The 9,672-nt window shown below is 46.5% G+C and overlaps 1 long non-coding RNA gene across 1 annotated transcript in view; it reads right to left on the reverse strand.

The window, feature by feature from the left end:
* Positions 1–502: 502 nt before the first annotated feature.
* LOC126994799 (uncharacterized) overlaps positions 503–9,672 on the reverse strand; it is a 25,196-nt gene continuing 16,026 nt past the window's right edge. The window contains exon 3 of the long non-coding RNA XR_007749620.1: positions 503–668. This is a non-coding gene — a long non-coding RNA (uncharacterized LOC126994799). The remainder of the gene's footprint in view (positions 669–9,672) is intronic.

The following is a 9,672-nucleotide window of genomic DNA, read 5'->3' on the forward strand; positions in this document are numbered from 1 at the left end:
CACACACACACACACACACACACACACAGAAACGGCAAAAGATAGAGAGAAAAATAGAAAAAAAAATCACTTTTATATTGCAGTTGTTAGCACTGGAGCAATTAGTGTGTTGCGTGTGATTTTGGATGAATTCGGTGTGTTGGGTATGATTCTGTAGTAATTTGTTTTGTGTTGATGTGATTTCCTAGGAGTCTGGGTCACTTGCATGGGTATATTAGTGAGCCTGGGTGCAGTTTAACCCCTCCTCTGCACCTTGAACCTGTAAAACACTCGTGAAGGCCTGATTGACGTCCTTTTTAAGCTTTGGGAATAGGTTATGTGCGGCAGCCCAGAGCCAAAACAATGACTTGAGTAACTCATTCATTACTTAAGACTAATGAAACGTGTAATAATTCCTGCGATGGTCAAATAGTAGCTTCAAAATAAGGTCAAACACTCACAGTCCAGCCGCGCCCTCAGACCGGGCATGGCGCCGCAGATTACAGGTGTGGCACTGCCCTGGCACTGCGTGGGGCAGCACTGTGAGGAGCCTGACCACCTCAAGCCCTGCAGGAGGCCATGGAGGGAGCCTTGGAGCGGGCTGGGGGCCGAGGCGGGCTGGCGGTCCTGCTCTTGCTCTTGCTGTACAGGTGACCCGTTGGAGAGTCAGGCCTTCGTATCGGCACAACCTGTAATAAATAAAACAACACAAGCAGTATATCCATTACAAATCTTCCAATTCCCTATTTCTTGCACACCACATCTTTGCCAGAAACTCTTCATGGCTTCTATAATTCTCTCTCTGAGTGTGTGTGTGTGTGTGTGTGTGTGTGAGACTGACTGACTTTCTTAACGGATGGACTGACTGTCACTGACTGGCTGACTGAATAAGTGACTGACTGAATGCACTGATATCCTCAAAAGTGCTGTCTTACGAGGGTAGACTTAAAACTATTCCTGCGCGTGAGCTCATCTTGGGGGTCAGGGGTCAAGGTGTACTTAGCCAGCTTGTCCCTACATGAAAAGTACACACATCAACCTTGACCTCGACTATATTATAAAGTTGACGTCAATGCATGGATATGTAAAGGTCATAATCAATTACTTTTTGCAGATAATGACATCTGTTTTCACTTTATAACACCTATAGTAGTTTATAGTAGTAGTAGGGGAGGCGGTGGCTGAGTCGTCAAAGTAACGGCACCGTGTTCAGGAGGACGCGAGTTCAATCCCCGCCCGGTGCCACCATGCTGGGATTTTTCAGCCGCCGCCGAGTGGTTAAAAACTACCCACATGCTGTCCAGTAGACCACCTATCAACCCGGACTCTAGATTCTAGGATCAAAGATGAGCTCTGGGAGGGCAGCATGAGCCAATGCAAGATGGCGCCACTATAAACACTCGCCTGCGCCAGGACGGGCTGGACCGACCATCAGGACCCACCGGAAAGAAGCCTTGGACCGACCAACAGGATCCACCTGGAAGAAGCCTACCGGCGCAATAGGCCGCAATGTAAAAAAAAAAAGTAGTAGTAGTAGTAGTACGTAGTAGTATCAGTTGATATACAGAAAAAAAGCGCTTTTTTTCCTTTTTTCTATTTCCCAGGGGCATTTCATCTTACGTAGAAAAGGATGAGGAAGCCGTTCATGGCCTGAAATGAACGCACCGGGCAAAATGAACGGTGTTAGGGGGTATGGTCCCCCTTGCCAAAAACAGTAAAGATTGAATTTTGTGGTATAGTTTTTAGTTTGAACTTTGAAATGGGCACCTACTCCATGCAGAAACGTCCGCCGAATCGAACGGTGCTTTCAGAATTGCTTTACGATAAACGGTAATGGAGTTATTGTCATTTTTCGATGTATTTTATTCGGCTATTTTTATATAAAAAAATAAAAGTCATTTTCGTATTCCACCTACTCCCATTACGCCCATCCCCCCCCATTACCATCAACCTTATCCCCCTTTAAGTATCACCACGTAAATTACTGACTCGATTGATTCCCTCTTCGACACCTGACATGACCACTTCTCGAATTCCACCTATTCCCATTAGCCCACCCACATTACTTTTCATCCCCGCCCCCTTTAATTATCAGCACGCAATTTACTGACCCCATTTACTCCCTATTCGATACCGAACATGACCTAATTACAAATTCCACCTACTCCCAATAGCCCCCCCCCTTACCTTAACCCCCCGCCGCCTCTGATCATGACCACACAATTTACTGAGCCCATTTACTCCTTATTCGCCACCGAACATGACCTGATTACGAATTCCACCTACTCGCATTACCCTCCCCCCCCCCTCCCCCGTTACCGTTAAACCCCGCCCATTTTAATTTTCAGCAGGTAATTTACTGAACCCATTTACCCCGTATTTGCCACCGAACATGACCTAATTACGAATTCCACCTACTCCCAATAGTCCCCCCCATTACCCTAACCCCCCGCCCCCTCTGATCATCACCACACAATTTACAGAGCCCATTTACCCCTTATTCGCCACCGAACATGACCTGATTACGAACTCCACCTACTCCCATTATCCATCCCCCCCGTTACCGTTAACCCTTGCCCCTTTTAATTATCAGCACGCAATTTACTGAGCCCATTTCCCCCTTATTCGCCACCGAACATGACCTAATTACGAATTCCACCTACTCCCATTACCCCCCCCCCCTCCCATTACCGTTAACCCCCTCCCCCTTTAATTATCAGCACGCAATTAAGTGACCTCATTAAACCCTATTCGACACCGAAGATGACTTAATTACGAATTCCAACTACTCCCATTAGCCCCTCCCCCTTACCCTAACCCCCCGCCCCCTCTGATCATCACCACACAATTTACTGACCCCATTTACCCCATATTCGCCACCGAACATGACCTGATTACGAATTCCACCTACTCCCATTACCCCCCCCCCCCCCCGTTACCGTTAACCCCTCCCCTTTTAATTATCAGCACGCAATTTACTGAGCCCATTTACCCCTTATTCGCCATCGAACATGACCTAATTACGAATTCCACCTACTCCCATTACCCTCCCCCCCCATTACCGTTAACCCCCTCCCCCTTTAATTATCAGCACGCAATTAAGTGACCCCATTTAACCCCTATTCGACACCGAAGATGACTTAATTCCGAATTCCACCTACTTCCAGTAGCCCCCCTCCTTACCCTAACCCCTCGCTTCACAAAAATAAAACCAACTGCATTACATGCAAAATTAAAAGCTCTTTCAAGGAAAAATAAAATAAAAAATACTTACTTCAACACTTTACCGAGATATCGTGAGTTGAAGTCAAAACAAAAAATCGCGCAACCAATAAACTCGCATTTTCACAGACAAGGAACAAAAATACAAAGAAAACTCTTCTATAACAAAAGAAACGGAAAACAGTCACCTAATTAGCTCAACAGACAGAAACTTCATACACAAATTTTAAACATCACAATTAAAAAAAAAAAAAAAAAATACAATTTCTTCAAAAACACTAACTTATAACAATTTATCTCCATAACTACGAGACTTTTTTTTTTTAACGCCATCTTAAAGAACACATCATTAGCTACAAGACACAACTTTCAAATTTACTATAGGACGTATACTTCAGGAGTTACGCTTCACAGAAAAACGACAAAAAAAAGGACAATTTTCTAAACGCTGGGTTTGGCCGGCCGAGAGCACACATTTTGGCTGCCCTAAAAGGGGTGTAGTGACTCCCGCGGGGGGGGAGTCACTACACCCCTGTTAGGAAGAGGAGGAAGAGGAGAAGGATGAGGAAACATGGAAACATGGAAACGCAGGCAACAGAAAGCCTATTGGCTCATTACGAGGTTGCCCGCTTTGGTGATTTAATCTGCTCGACAGCCTGGGGCCTGGGGAGCAGATGAAAGCACCTCGACATTGAGGAGCAGATGAAAGCGCCTCGATATTGAGGAGCAGATGAAAGCAACTCAATATTCAGTTTACTCCCGACGCAGCGAAGTGACGGTCGATTCTATATTTGAAGGAGTTGATAGTATTCGCATTTACTACTTCTGAAGGAAGATTGTTCAAGTGACGGATGACTCGGTTTGAAAAGAAACTCCTTCCGATGTCTGTGTTACATCGACTAGACTGAATGGGTAAACCGTTATTTCTAGTTCTTAGGTTGGTTTGCAATTCAAAGAAATTGGAAGAGGAAGAGGAGGAAGAGGAGGAGGAGGAGGAAGAGAAAGTAGTTGAAGAAGAGGAAGAGGAGGAGGAAGAGGAGGATGAGGAGGAGGAAGAGGAGGAAGAAGAGGAGGAGGAAGAAGAGAAGGAGGAGCAGAAGAAGGAGGAGGAGAGGAGGAGGAGGATTAAGAGAAACATGGAAACATGGAAATGCAGGCAACAGAAAGCCTATTGGCTCATTACGAGGTCGCCCGCTTGGGTGATTTAATCTGCTCGACCGCCACTTGGGGCTTGGTGAGCAGATGAAAGCACCTCGATATTGAGGAGCAGATGGAAGCCCCTCGTTATTCAGTTTACTCCTGACGCAGCGAAATGACGGTCGATTCTATATTTGAAGGAGTTGATGGTATTCGCATTTACTACTTCTGAGGGAAGATTGTTCCAGTGGCGGATGACTCGGTTTGAAAAGAAACTCCTTCCAATGTCTGTGTTACATCGACTCGACTGAATGGGTAAACCGTTATTTCTAGTTCTTGAGTTGGTTTGCAGTTCAAAGAATTTGGAGTAATCGACGTTATTGAACTTTTTTAGATACTTGAAGACTTGAATCATATCCCCTCGTAGGCGTCTTTTCTCCAATGTAAAGAGATTGAGTCGCTTGAGTCGTTCCTCGTACGGTTGAGCCCTTAAGGTTGGAATCATCTTTGTGGCGCGTCGTTGAATCCTTTCCAGTAAAGCAATGTCCTTTCTGTAATTGGGAGACCAGAACTGCACTGCATACTCGAGGTGCGGTCTTACCATGGAATTATACAAGGATAGCATCACGTCTGGTGTTTTACACTCGAAGTTCCTCGCTATGAACCCGAGCATAATGTTGGCCTTGTTGTATGCTTTTTTTACAGTGATTCGCGTGTTTCAGGTCACTGCTGATAGTGACTCCAAGGTCCTTTTCCTCCTGCATCGCTTGCAGAGGTCTCCCATTCATGATGTATGTGTGGTTACTATTTTGGGACCCAATGTGCATGACTTTGCATTTGTCAACATTAAAAGACATTTGCCATTTTTCCGACCATTCGATAATGTGATTGAGGTCTTTCTGAATGATTTCGCAGTCGGTCTTTGTGAGGGCATCTCCACCCACCTTGGTGTCATCTGCAAATTTCGATATTGTGGATTTCAGTCCTGATTCTAGGTCATTGATATATATGATAAAGAGGATGGGTCCCAGCACTGACCCTTGAGGCACTCCACTAGTGACTGGAAGCCAATCGGAAGGCTGTCCGTTGAGTAGTACTCGTTGTTTTCTGTCGGTGAGCCAATCTCTTATCCACGCGATCAGATTGGCTCCGATGCCCGCCGAGTGCAGTTTCTTAAGGAGTCGCTCGTGCGGTACCTTGTCGAAGGCTTTCTGAAAGTCCAGGTATATAACATCACTGGGGATGTGGGCATCCCAGTTCTTATATATACCTTGGAAGAAGTCTAATAAATTCGTTAGGCAGGAGCGCTTGTTTCTGAAGCCATGCTGGGTGTCGGAGATTACATTATTGTTTTCTAGAAACTTAACAAGTGTATCTCTAATAATCTTTTCGAGTATTTTTCCTGCCACTGATGTCAAACTTATGGGCCTGTAGTTTAATGCAACGCTTTTGTCTCCTTTATTGAAAATCGGTGTTACGTTCGCCATCTTCCAGTCTTCCGGGACCTTGTTTAGTTGAACTGACCGGTTGAATATGGTAGTGAGTGGTTGAAGTATTTGTTGTTTAAGCTCTTTTAATAACCGCGGGGACAAACTGTCGGGTCCCGTTGACTTGTTCGTGTCGAGTTTGTCCAAGTACTTTTTTACTTCTTGGTCGCATATTGAGTCAATTTCCAGCGGCGTGATCTCACTCGGCGGGGCAGGGCTCTCGGGAATGGTTTCGATGTCCTCGACTGTGAATACGGATGCGAAGTTACTGTTGAGGATTCTGGCCATCTGTTTACTGTCCTGAGTTACAGATCCAGTCTCGTCTGTCAGGGGACCAATATTGGATTTTACTTTCTTTTTCGATCTTATGTACGTGAAGAATTTCTTGGAGTTAGTTTTGATTTCGCGCGCTATTTGCTTTTCATAGTTGCGTTTGCTACTCCGAATAAGGCTGCGACAAGCTCTGAGGCTGTTGTGGTACTGTGGTACTTCGGCCGTAGCATTCTCTTTCATCAAATTATAATTCCTTTTTTTTAGGTTTACTGCCCTTTTTATTTCTCTGGTCATCCACGGTGGATCTACGGCCCCATTTATTCGCCTGGATTTCGTAGGCACTGTAGCCTTCTCTACTTGCAACAGCTTATCTTTGAAGACGTTCCACGCGTTGTCGATTGTTTTGTCGGTGATGCCAAGTTGGTCCCAGGTCGTAGGGGGAAGCAGTGCACGGGCTAAGTTGAAATTTCCTTTTTTGTAATCTGGTATCACTGATGGATTATCTACGAGTTTGTGACATATGTTGATATTAAAACGGATTAAGTGGTGATCGCACCCATTAAGTTTCTCACCAACTGTACAGTCGCGAATGAGGTCGGGGTCGCTTACTAATACCAGATCCAGCAGATTGTTTTCTCTTGTTGGTTGAGTTACAACTTGAGTGAGGAACGAATCCTCCACCATTTCTAAAAGCCTGTTACCCTCTTGATCTCCAGTCATCAGTCCCCAGTCAATGTTAGGGCAATTAAAGTCCCCAATTATAATTGCTTCCTTGCTTTGTGTTAGAGAGTGAATCTCTTCGTAGAGGGCAGTGTCATCGGCTGCCTGTTGTTTCGAGGCCTGTATACGGTTGCAAGTGTTAGTTTCTTGTTATTTGCGGTTATTTCCACATAGACAGAATCGTATTTCTCTACGTCCTGTTTGTCTATTTTATGGCAGGGAGTGTACTTTTACGTAGCAAACTACTCCTCCTCCTTTCTTGTGCTTTCGACTTTTGTGGAAGCTTTCGTACCCAGGGAATGACATTTCGGATTCTAGATGGGTAGAGTTGGCCCAAGTCTCTGTGATGGCTACCACATCTGGTTTCTCTGTTGCAATATACGCCCTAATTTCGTCCTTTTGGGTATTAAACTACGTGCATTTGTGTACATGATAGAAATGTGGCCGTGACGAGTTGTACCAGTTCGCTTGTCGGAGGCGTGGTTAGTTACACAGTTTCTTGTGAGTCGCACTGACGCTACGGGTTGGTTGATCAAGGGCTGCCTTTGCCCCGTCCTCGCCCGCCGTTTTTTGAAAGGCTTTTCGAAAAGCTTTTCACTGCCTCGTCCAGAAGCCTCCCGAAACGCGCCGATCCAACCTCATTCAGATGTAGTCCATCGTTCCAAAACAAGTCTGGGCGCTCAAGGAAGTGGTGCCAGGCGTTTGTAAACGCCACGCCTTCGTCGTCACAAATTTCCTTCAGACTAGTATTGATGTTGCTCGCTTTGCTGTTGAAGCCGGCGTAAGCGCTGATTCTGGGTAGAATTCCAGAGACAATGACGTGAGGGGACTTGGTCTTGTAACGCCGAATGACCTGACGGTATTTTGATAGTAGGGCCTGAGTTTGAGTAGACTGAACGTCATTTGTCCCCGCGTGAATCAAATAAACTGTGTCTTCCTTCGCGAGTTCCGTGACAGCATCGACAGCTGAAGTAATGTCGTCCAGTTTGGCTCCTGAATACAATAACGCCTCCGCGTCTCTGTATTCCTGCCGCAGAATTCCGTTAATTGACCTCTAACCAGCGAGTCCCCTACAAGTCTAACAGATGTTTTCAGCTTGTCTGTGCCCCGAAACTGTGTCTGATCTACGCAGACCACAGCAGGAAGAATGGTCTTGTGGCGTCTAATGGATGAGTAGTGAGCAGTGGGAGTGTGGTGGCGAGTGGACGTGGAGGCGTTAGGAGGGCTGGTAGAGGAGAGGGACAAGGGGGAGCCCAGGGAAGATGAGGAAGAGGCGGAAGGGGTTGACTGCAGGGGAGCAGAGGAGGAGGATGTTGAGGATGCGGAGGAGGGGGCAGAGGCGGAGGAGGAGGAAGGGGAGGAAGGGGTTGACTGGGGAGGAGTAGAGGAGGAGGATGTTGAGGATGTGGAGGAGGGGACAGAGGCGGAGGAGGAGGAAGGGCGGTGGGGGTTGACTGGGGAGGAGGAGGAGGCTGGGGAGGAGGGGGGAGAAGAAATGTATGAGGAGGTGGCAGAGGCGGAGGAGGAGGAAGAGGAAGAAGGGGTTGGCTGGGGGGGAGTAGAGGAGGAGGATGTTGATGATGTGGAGGAGGGGGCAGAGTTGGAGGAGGAGGAAGGGGCGGAAGAGAAGAGGAGGAAGAGGAAGGAGGAGGAAGAGTAGGTGGTGGTGATGGTGGGATGGGTGGGGGAGGGGGCGGGGGTGATGGCGGTGCTGGTGGTGGAGGGTGAAGAGGGAGAAGAAGAAGACGAAGAAGACGAAGAAGAAGAAGAAGAAGAAGAAGAAGAAGAAGAAGAAGAAGAAGAAGAAGAAGAAGAAGAAGGGAGTTGAGGGTGTGACGTCACGATGTCCCAGAGTAACGCATTGGAGCGTTGTAGATCCTCGTTGGTTGTTTGTAGTGCCTGAATACGTAAGTCTAAGACACAGTACCTACACATCGCGTCGCTGGTTTGGTAATGAATCGCAGCATATTTCTTTGAACAATTACAGCAATTGAAATAGTTGGACGGCATGATTACTTTTTTTATTTTATTTTTATTTACTGTTGCAAGACGATATATCGGTGAGCTTTACAGTTAAGATGAATTTTGTATCAACACCTGGAGGGAGGCGGCTTTAAATCGGTCGAGTCACGCGGGAGAGTTTGAGGTGTGGCGTCTGTGAGGGCCCACACGTGTGTTCCCTCCGCGATTAAAATTCTCTGGGGGATTAAACTTTTCCTCCTTTTCAAAACAGGTGTGCTGGTATACGGGTCAAGCTTTGTACTTCTACGTTAGTGACAGATTTTCTACGTTAGTTAGACACAAGAAGCTCACTGTCTTTCACTGGGTGCTGTGTTAGGTCGTGTAGTTGTAATCCTACTGAGGAAAGACAGGAAACACAAAAAAGTCGATATATAACTTAACCGCTCAGCTCAGCAGGGAAGTCCTCTCACTGTAAGGTAATCCTCGCAACACTTCAAACACTAGTTAGACGCGTCACAGCACTGAGTTAGACGTTAATTAATTAGGTTGAGTGGTGCTAAATAAGACAAGTAAACAAGCACAGTTAGTCGTTCGATTTCTGAGAAGGCGTACGGGCCTATTTAAGTAACGGTTAATTAAAAACGTGGATGAACGGATTTCAAAAGTGACGTTAAAATGTAACACACGGAGTCGATTTACACACACGGAGTCGATTCACACACAAAATAACAAGTGTCGTTTCACCAGACGAGGCGAAAAGCAAGGTTAAGGTTTGATGCCGGTAGGGCAGCGAGGTCAACGTCCGTCCCTTTGAGGAGGTCAGGCGAGAGGAGGAGGAGGAGGAGGAGGAGGAGGAAGAGGAGAAGGAAGAGGAGGAGGAGGAGGAGGAGGA

The sequence above is a fragment of the Eriocheir sinensis genome, unplaced genomic scaffold (genome assembly GCF_024679095.1).
Source record: "Eriocheir sinensis breed Jianghai 21 unplaced genomic scaffold, ASM2467909v1 Scaffold879, whole genome shotgun sequence".
NCBI classification, from domain to species: domain Eukaryota; kingdom Metazoa; phylum Arthropoda; class Malacostraca; order Decapoda; family Varunidae; genus Eriocheir; species Eriocheir sinensis.